Source organism: Rattus norvegicus, chromosome 8 (genome assembly GCF_036323735.1).
Source record: "Rattus norvegicus strain BN/NHsdMcwi chromosome 8, GRCr8, whole genome shotgun sequence".
Lineage (NCBI taxonomy): Eukaryota > Metazoa > Chordata > Mammalia > Rodentia > Muridae > Rattus > Rattus norvegicus.
Genome location: NC_086026.1, coordinates 72439135 through 72447827, shown reverse-complemented (window position 1 = coordinate 72447827; position 8693 = coordinate 72439135). Strand labels below are relative to the sequence as shown.

Genomic DNA, 8693 nt, shown 5'->3' with positions numbered 1-8693 from the left:
TGCTTGCAGAAGTAAACTTGTTACTGCCCTGTTTAAGGAGGCTCGGTTAACCCCGTTTAATCAATGACGAAAATGAGACATGGAGACATTAAATAACTCGTACAGTTCATACCTAATTAAAGGAATTATTGGATTTTATGAAACAAGGCAGTCCAAGAGTGGTATTCACAGTCACCAAAGCCACTCTGTTAATATACTGGGCCTCTGGATAATGTGGACAGTGTCCAATATTGCCTTGAGACAGGATGCTGGCCCATGAGGTTCCTCCTAAATCTGGGGGTCTATGGTCCCTTGTCTAGAGCCTATAAAAACCTGTCCAAGCTGCTCTGACTCTCGCAGCCCCATCTAGATGGGACAATGACAGGTGACAAGGAAAAGGGGACAGCAGGGCAAGCTGCAGGTGCCAAGCCTAACGCTAGCTAAGACAAGTGCCTCCCTCGACAGGGCAACCACTGGAAAGTCAAATATTCTTATCTTTATCAAAACTGTAGGAGTGAGAGTGCAGAGGGCCTCAGCCGGGTCGACCCTGGTGTCGTCTCTCTAGGTAGCGGCTTCAACACCAACAGCAAGGCCGTTGCTGGAGCGCTGGTGCGTAAAGCGTGAAGCTGCGGACTATGTCCGGAGCAAGGACTTCCGGGACTATCTCATGCGTATGCACTTCTGGGGCCCAGTTACCAACTGAGGTCTCCCCATTGCTGCTATCAACGACATGAAATCTCCAGGGATTATCAGTGGGCAGATGACTTTTGCCCCCTGTTGCTATTCTCTGACACTCTTGAGATTTGCCTACAAGGTACAACCTTGAAACTGGCTTCTGTTTGCGCGCCATGTAACAAACGAAGTAGCTCAGCTCATTTAGGGAGGACGACTTATCCACTACGAGATGAGTACGTGGCTCTTGAAAGGGACTGTGCTCCAGTCACTGCTGCAGCCACAGATCATGTCAGCATGAATAGTCGTGCTGAGGGGAAAACACGGAACACTATCTTTAATGACCATGCCAACATTATTGAATAGCCGAGAGTCACTAAACCAACTCTGCTGCCTTCTCAATGCTAAACTTTGTCTTCATCAAGAGTAGTTCAAAATGTTCAACTAATTTAATAATCTTGAATGATGGTTTTATCTATAGCAATCTGTAGCAGTATATTATCTATTGGGATTTGTGTAATAAAAAAAAATCCAAGGGAACAAGACTTTATAACTACAAGCACTTAAGTCCTCAAAATTCTTGACTTTTTCTTTAATGACTATAGTATAACCCTCAGTTGGTCACATGTCTACACATAATTTCCAATGATAACAAGTATTGGTGTTTTCCATATGTAATTCAGATCTGTAACTTAATGGTAATAAATGGTTTAAATATTTGCAAAAAAAATGTAATGCACATAATTTTATTTTATTTATTTGGTTTGGTTTTTTGAGACAGGGTTTCTACACGTATCCCTGACTGTCCTGGAACTTGATTTGTAGACCAGACTGACCTTGAACTCACAGAGATCTATTGTCTTTGCCTTCCGAGTATTGGGATTAAAGGTGTTTACCACCGTGCTCAGCAAAATTAGACTTTTAAATATATATTTAAAATTATATAGGTTGGGGATTTAGCTCAGTGGTAGAGCACTTGCCTAGCAAGCACAAGGCCCTGGGTTCGGTCCCCAGCTCTGAAAAATAGAAAAGAAAAAAATATATAAAATTTATATATAAAATCATATAACTAAATATTTTTTTAAAGCTGAGTGCTTTGGCCCATGCCTTTAATCCCAGCACATGGGAGGCAGAAGCAGGTGGATCTCTGTGAGTTTGGGCCAGGCTGATCTACAAAAGGAGTTTTAGAACAGTCAGGGTAGCAAAGAAACCCTGGCTCAAACAAACAAGTCAACTAATGTTGGTCTTTGTTTTGTTTCTTTTGAGACAAGGTCTTGCCATGTAGACCAGGCTGGCATTGAACAGGTGAACTTTCAAGTGCTATTACAAACCTGTGCCACCACATCCTGTGTTTAAGGCTAGGGAGATGACTTAGTTGGAAAAATGCTTTTTCAGACAAGTTTGAGGATCTGAGACACACACACACACACACACACACACACACCAAGTCTGTCCCACTGTGGACAGGGAACTCTGCACATATTTTAAGACTTTTTATTTTAAAAAAAATCTATTATTGGGTCTGGAGAGATGGCTCAGTGGTTAAGAGCACTGGCTGCTCTTCCAGAGGTCCTGAGTTCAATTCCCAGCAACCACATGGTGGCTCACAACCATCTGCAATGGGATCTGATGCCCTCTTCTGGTGTGTCTGAAGACAGCTACAGTGTACTTATAATATATAATAAATACATCTTTTTTTAAAAGTTTTTTAAAAAAATTCTGTTATCCTGGAAATGCATAGTATCTGTTTTCTGCCATGAATTTCTGTTCCTGGGTCCATTGTCCCCCAGCTCACTCATCATTTTGCTGAGTTCATCCTTCAGCAGCTCCCACAGAAGGGCTTGGGAAACAAAATTCTGACAGCCAACAAATCTGGCAGCATCTTTAACCTTCTATATGCTAGAGTTATTAATAGAGTCTAATAGAGTCTAGAATATGGGTAGAATTATTGGCTGGAAGTTATTGTTTTCAATGTTTTAAGGCACATAGATAAGCATCTAATATCTTTTCAGGTCTGAAATTTTGTTTTTAATCTGTCTTCTTCTCTAAAACCCTTTTATGATCTTATATTTGGTCTTAACGTCCTGGAATTTTGGCATGATGTGTGTTGGCAAGGCCTAACTCCTGGTTCGTCGGCCAGGCACACAGTGGACCCTCTGGGTTTGAACATTACATTCTTCAATTCTGAGAAATTTCTTTGTAATATTTCCTTTCTAACTTCCTCTTCACTACTTTCTCTGTTTGTTCTCAACTACGATTTAAAGTCCTTTGGGATAATTATTTTTAGATATTTTCTTTTTAAAATAAAACTTGTCTATTTATTTTTTAGTCTGCATGTAGGGGAGGGAGCTAGTTACCTACGCTGTAACATGCTCATGGCAGTCAGCAGACAATCTGTGGGAGACAGTTCTCTTCTTCTACCACATAGGACGTGGGAATGGAGCCATCTTGCCAGGCCTAAGAAGTATTCTCTAACTTCTATCTTTCTTGTTTTGGCCTACTTTTAAAGGAGTACGTCTTCTGATCTATTTAAATGATTTTTTGACTCTGTCGACCCCTGCTTTTCCTTCCTCTCAGTTCTCCTTCCCACTGGGTTGTTTTCTCAGCATCCCGCTCTTTTTCTACAGTGACCATGCCTCCTCTTGATCTTTTGAGCACATTGAACATTAAGATCATTTAGTTGTAGGTTTTATTCTGCTTCCCGCATGGGTTTTGTTTCCTCGGGGCTCCTGTTGCCTGTTTGTTTTTCTTTCTTCTTATATTAGAGGCTTTTCTTGACTCCCTTTGTAATCTTGTCTGTTTTTATTAAAGAAAGAGAAGTTCAAAGATTCATGGACATTCTGTGTTTACAGAGCGTGACCAGCAGAAGGAGACGCAGCTTTCAGAGTGTTGGGGGGAAACCCCAGTGTCATTATCAGCCAAACCTCTGGGTTTCTTGTTCACAGGATCCTACTACAGGGAAAGACAAGATGGCCTCTTTCTCTTCTCACTTGGCCCAGTCCTGAATCCTCCTCCTTGATCCCTTCAGGAGTTTATTCCAAGATTGCTCACATACACATTTGACAGTAGGCCATGATTTGATGCAGACTCTAAGGAGATGGTATTTTCAAAAGATTCTGAGGGAAACAGTTTTATGGGAGTAGCCTTTCTAGAGCTGGAGAGATGGCTCATCAGTTAAAAATACTCGTTGTCCTACCAGAGGACCTGGGTTCGAGTCCCAGTACCTATGTGGCAGCTCATAACTACCTGTAACTCTAGTTCTAAGGGTTCTGCGTTTTGAAGGTGCCAGGCACACGTGATGCACACACTTGTATTTAGGCAAACACTCTCATATGTAAGAGAAAAGTTACATAAATCTTATAAAAAATAGTCTTTCTTTCAAAACATTCTGTGGCACTGAAATATGTGTTTTGGTTCTATTAACAGTTGGTTGGTTTGCAGGGCTGGGGAGATGGCTCTGTCAGTAAAGTGTTTGCCTTGCAAGCATAAGGTCCTGAGTTCAATCCCAGTACCCACATTTAAAGAAAATCTGATGTGGGCTGCATGTGGTGGGCCACATCTTTAATCTCAGCTCTAAGGCGGCGGAGGCAGGCGGATCTCTGTACATTTGAGGAAATCCTGGTCTACATATCAAACTCCAGGTCATGAAGGAAGAAACCCTACTGTAGTGTTTTGTGTCTATAATCCCTGATCTGGGAGGAGGAGACAGATTCCCAGAATTTGTTAGCCAGCAAACTTAGTTGCATGGCAAGCTCTAGACTAGTCAGAGACTTTGCCTCATAAAAATCACTCTGGTCTCCACAGACATGTATGTATTTGTACATACACACATACCACACACACACAGGTTTATAATGTGGAATCTGGGGCATGTCTCTAGAGGGTTCCTGCTAGGCAACTGCATCAGAGTCTGAAAGCACACAAGATCGCAATTTCACTATTCTCAGGCCCCATGCTAACCTTTCTTGAGGTAACACAGGAAGTCCTAGGAAACTCCCCTCTCCTGGGCTCGCTCGACCAGGAAAGACACCAGTATCTTGCTTTTGTTCTTAATTCTTCTCCCAGCTCCTGTTCTTGGGCCGTCACCCAATCTTCAGAAGTATATCTGGATAACAAGAAAGGGGTACATGTCAGCTTTTCAAGGTGTCACATGTACCAAGACACCAGGGAGAACTACTAATGGCCTGTCCTGGCCGAGAGGCAGGATGGGGTCATCTGAGGTATGAGGATGTAGCTCAGTGCTAAATGTATAGACACAAAGGCCCTGGATTTCATCCCCAGTATTAGGAAGGAAATGAGAAGGGATGAGAAGAAAGGAAGGAGAGAAGGAGAAAAGGAAGGGAGGAGGGAAAGAGGAGGGAGGGAGGTTGGGAGGGAGAGCAAACTAGCTGGGGTTGGCTGCTTCACCTCCTAGCTATACTGACATGCAAGAAGGGGTCCACGGTACAGTGGACTCTGAGCCGAAGAACTATAAAACCAAGCAGAATTATAGATCGAGAACCTATCTAATGCCCCACCCCTACACAAGAACAACCCCCAGCGGCGGCAGAGGAGTGCTGCATTAGAATAACAGCAGAGGCTGTCCTGAGGCAGCTTGAGGTAAATGAGTTTGGCTCCAAATGCTAGCGTCCTTAGCCAATTTAAGCAGAGTATGGGCCGTATGGGCCGGAAGAATTCCTGGCTGGGAGCCGGGGTGGAGTCACAGAAAGAAACTCTGAAGAGCCATGGCATCCTCTGAGCAGGAGGCCCTAGTGCACGATGGGAAATATAACGTTTAACCAGATCGTCAACTCCGAAGAGTGGGATAGGTGGGATGAGAGAGTGGACTGTTGCATCTCCGCAACAGGCAAGCTGTTAAGGGGCCTCTGGCAGGACGCGGGTCATTGTCCACCCGTAGTTTACCTGTTTGTGGCAAGGAGAGACTTCTAACAGACACCCATGTTAGAAGTCCACCATACTTATTAAAGAGGCCCGGAAGGGCTGGCTCAGAAATTTAGGTACAGATATCACTCGCACTGGGCAGGAAGCAGGTCTGTGCCATGCAGGAAGGAGTTCGTGAGCTGGCAGCCCCCTGAGAGAATCTCACTCTCAACTCCACCTATCAGAAAACTGAGGCCAGGAGTAGCGAAGCAGAAGTACAAAGGTCACACAGTACTTTTAAGATACTTAGACTTCAAGAAAACATTTAAATATCATTAATAGATTCCCTGGAATTTCATGAATTTTTTTGTTTAAAGGTTACCTGCATTATCTTTTCCTTGGTTGTTTTACCGACTGGTTAAAAAAACCACACACTTGTTCAGCCAGGTTGTGGCACTCAGCAGGCAGTGGTGGCACACGCCTTTAATACAGGCAGTAGAATTTTGTGAGTTCGAGGCCAGCCTGGTTTATAGAACGGGTTCCAGAACAGCTAGGGCTACACAGAAAAACCCTGTGTAGGGGAAAAAGACGTTTATTCTTATTTAATACACATAGGTATTTTGTGTGCATGTATGTCTGTGTGCATGTCTAGTCCTGAGGAGGCCAGAAGAGGGGGTCAGAGCCCCTCTCTGGAACTGGGCGGTGGTAGTTGTTTGTTGCTATGCAGATGGCTGGGAATGGAACCCCAGTCCTTTTCAGGAACTGCTGAGCCAGCCCTCATCCTCTTTAATTGTTCTTATCAGATTAAACTGGGTGAAATCGATCAGTTGATGGTGAAGTCATCTGATCGGAGGGAACCCCAATTGAGAAAATGCCTGCACCCGGTCAGGCAAGCCCGTGGGGCATTTTCTCAATTAGTGAACAATGCGGGGCGACCAGTCTATTGTAGCTGGGGTTACCCTGGGTGGTCCTGTGTTCTATAAGAAAGCAGGCTGAACAAGCCGTGGGGAGCAAGCTAGCATGCAGCACCCTTCCATGGTCTCTGCTTCAACTCCTGACTCCAGGTTCCTGCCAAGCCAGAGTTCCTGTCCTCACTCCCTCCCTCAGTTGCTTTTGGTCACTGTGTTTTGTCACAGCAATAAAAACCCTTACTAGGACACATGGTTCAGTGTTAGCAGCTTTTGGATGGCTTACGTTAAAAATTATTACATAACTCATAGCTACTGTTACTGTCATACACAGTCACTTAATGACAGGGTTTGTTCTGAACGGTGTTCCCTGAGGTGGTGTAGTCGGGTGAATGTTGCCTAGTGTGCTTGCCCACACCTGGGCTCTGGCATAGCTTACTGCCTCTCAGGCAGAGACCTGGGCAACCTGCCCCTGGATCCGTCCCATAGGCAGTTTTAACAGTACTGCAAGTGATTGTGATATCTCAACACATCTACACTCAGGAAAGGGCCTGTAAAAGACCAGGTGTGGAACCGGGCTCAGGCTGCAAGTGCTTGACACACCAGAATAAGAGCCCAAGTTTCGCCCCCACATAAAAAAGGCCAGCCGTGGCAGTACACGCTGGTAACCCTGAGGAGGTGGGCACAGAAGCATCCCTGAGGTTCTCTGACCACCCGAATCTAAACTGCACAAGCAGGAGATGCTCTTTGGTTTTGTTTGTTTCTTGCTTTGTTTTAAAGTAAGCTCCAAAGGAACGATAGTAGCCCAGAGTGGTCAGAACTTCCCTGCCTCTGCCTCCTGAGTGCTGGGCAAAGGCCTCCATACTTGGTTACGATGGCTGAATTCTGAACACACTTCCTCTCACTGGGTTCTCATGCGCTTTGATGAGATGGGAGCATTCTGGATATAATAAGGCTTTTTTGGCATCTCCCGTTGTCATCAGAGCCTCATTTCCTGGTGCGCTCAGCCTGTAGCTGTTGTGCATGAAAGCACAGAGCCTACACGGCCCTTGCTCCTTCTGGGTTCTGGCTCCTGGGCTAGACAATCATTGGAATTTTCTCTTTCTGCTGGAAACTGGAATGAGGTGGGAATGGGAAAGCAGGGACCTGGAGACTCCTTTAAATCATGCACTTGTGGTAGAGTCTTTTTCTTTTTAATGTCATTGATTGATTGATTGATTGATTGATTGATTGGAGCAGTATGGCCTGGAACTTGCTACACAGACCAGGCTGGCCTTGAACATACAGAGACACCTGTGTCTGTCTCTCCAGTACCCAGAATTTAAGCATGCACCACCACATCCTGTCTTAAGATTTGTTTTATTTAAAATATGTGTGCGTGTGTGTGTGCGTGTGTGTGTGCGTGTGTGTGTATGTGTGTGTGTGCTTGAGTGTAGGTGAACTAAGAAACCAGAAGAACTCAATACTCTTGGAGTTGAAGTTATAGGAAGTGATATAGAGACAAATGTAGGTGCTTTGAACTGAACTCGAATCTTCTGTAAGAGCAGTGCCTTCATTTTAATTTTAATTTTTTAAAATCTATTTATTATTGCCTACATGCATACCTGCAGGCCAGAAGAGAACACCAGATCTCATTACAGATGGTTGTAAGCCACCATGTGTTTGCTGGGAATTGAACTCAGGACATCTGGAAGAGCAGTCGGTGCTCTTTTTTTTTTTTTTCTTTTTTTTTTTTTCTTTTTTTTTTTTTTTTCGGAGCTGGGGACCGAACCCAGGGCCTTGCGCTTCCTAGGCAAGCGCTCTACCACTGAGCTAAATCCCCAACCCCTGCAGTCGGTGCTCTTAACCTCTGAGCCATCTCTCCAGCTCCCCAGTGTCTTCATTTTAAAGTAGTATCTTAGTGCATTTTTATTTTTCAAGATTTTATGTGTACAAGCGTTTTATCTACATGTAGGTTTGTATTATGCGCGTGCCGGAAGTGGCTGTTGGATCCCCTTGAACTAGAGTTACAGATGGTTGTGAGCTGCCGTGCGGGTGCTGAGAACTGAAGCCTCTGCCAGGCAGTGTGAGCTCTTAATCATGGAGGCCTTTGAAACTCACTTTGTAAGCCAGCTAGCCTTAAGTTCATGGCAGTTCTCTTGCCTCAGCCTCCCATGCGCTGCCATGACAGGTACAAGCTACCTCACCGGGAGACAGTTACAATCTCTGTTCAGTCCTGTATTACTTAGTGTTTGAAGACAGTATATCTTGAGGATTCTTTATCTAGCTGTTGCT

General features: G+C 44.5%; 1 pseudogene; it reads left to right on the top strand.

Moving 5' to 3' along the window:
• The first annotated feature begins 507 nt into the window (after positions 1-507).
• Positions 508-1038, top strand: LOC134480192 (mitochondrial pyruvate carrier 1-like; annotated as a pseudogene).
• Positions 1039-8693: the final 7655 nt, after the last annotated feature.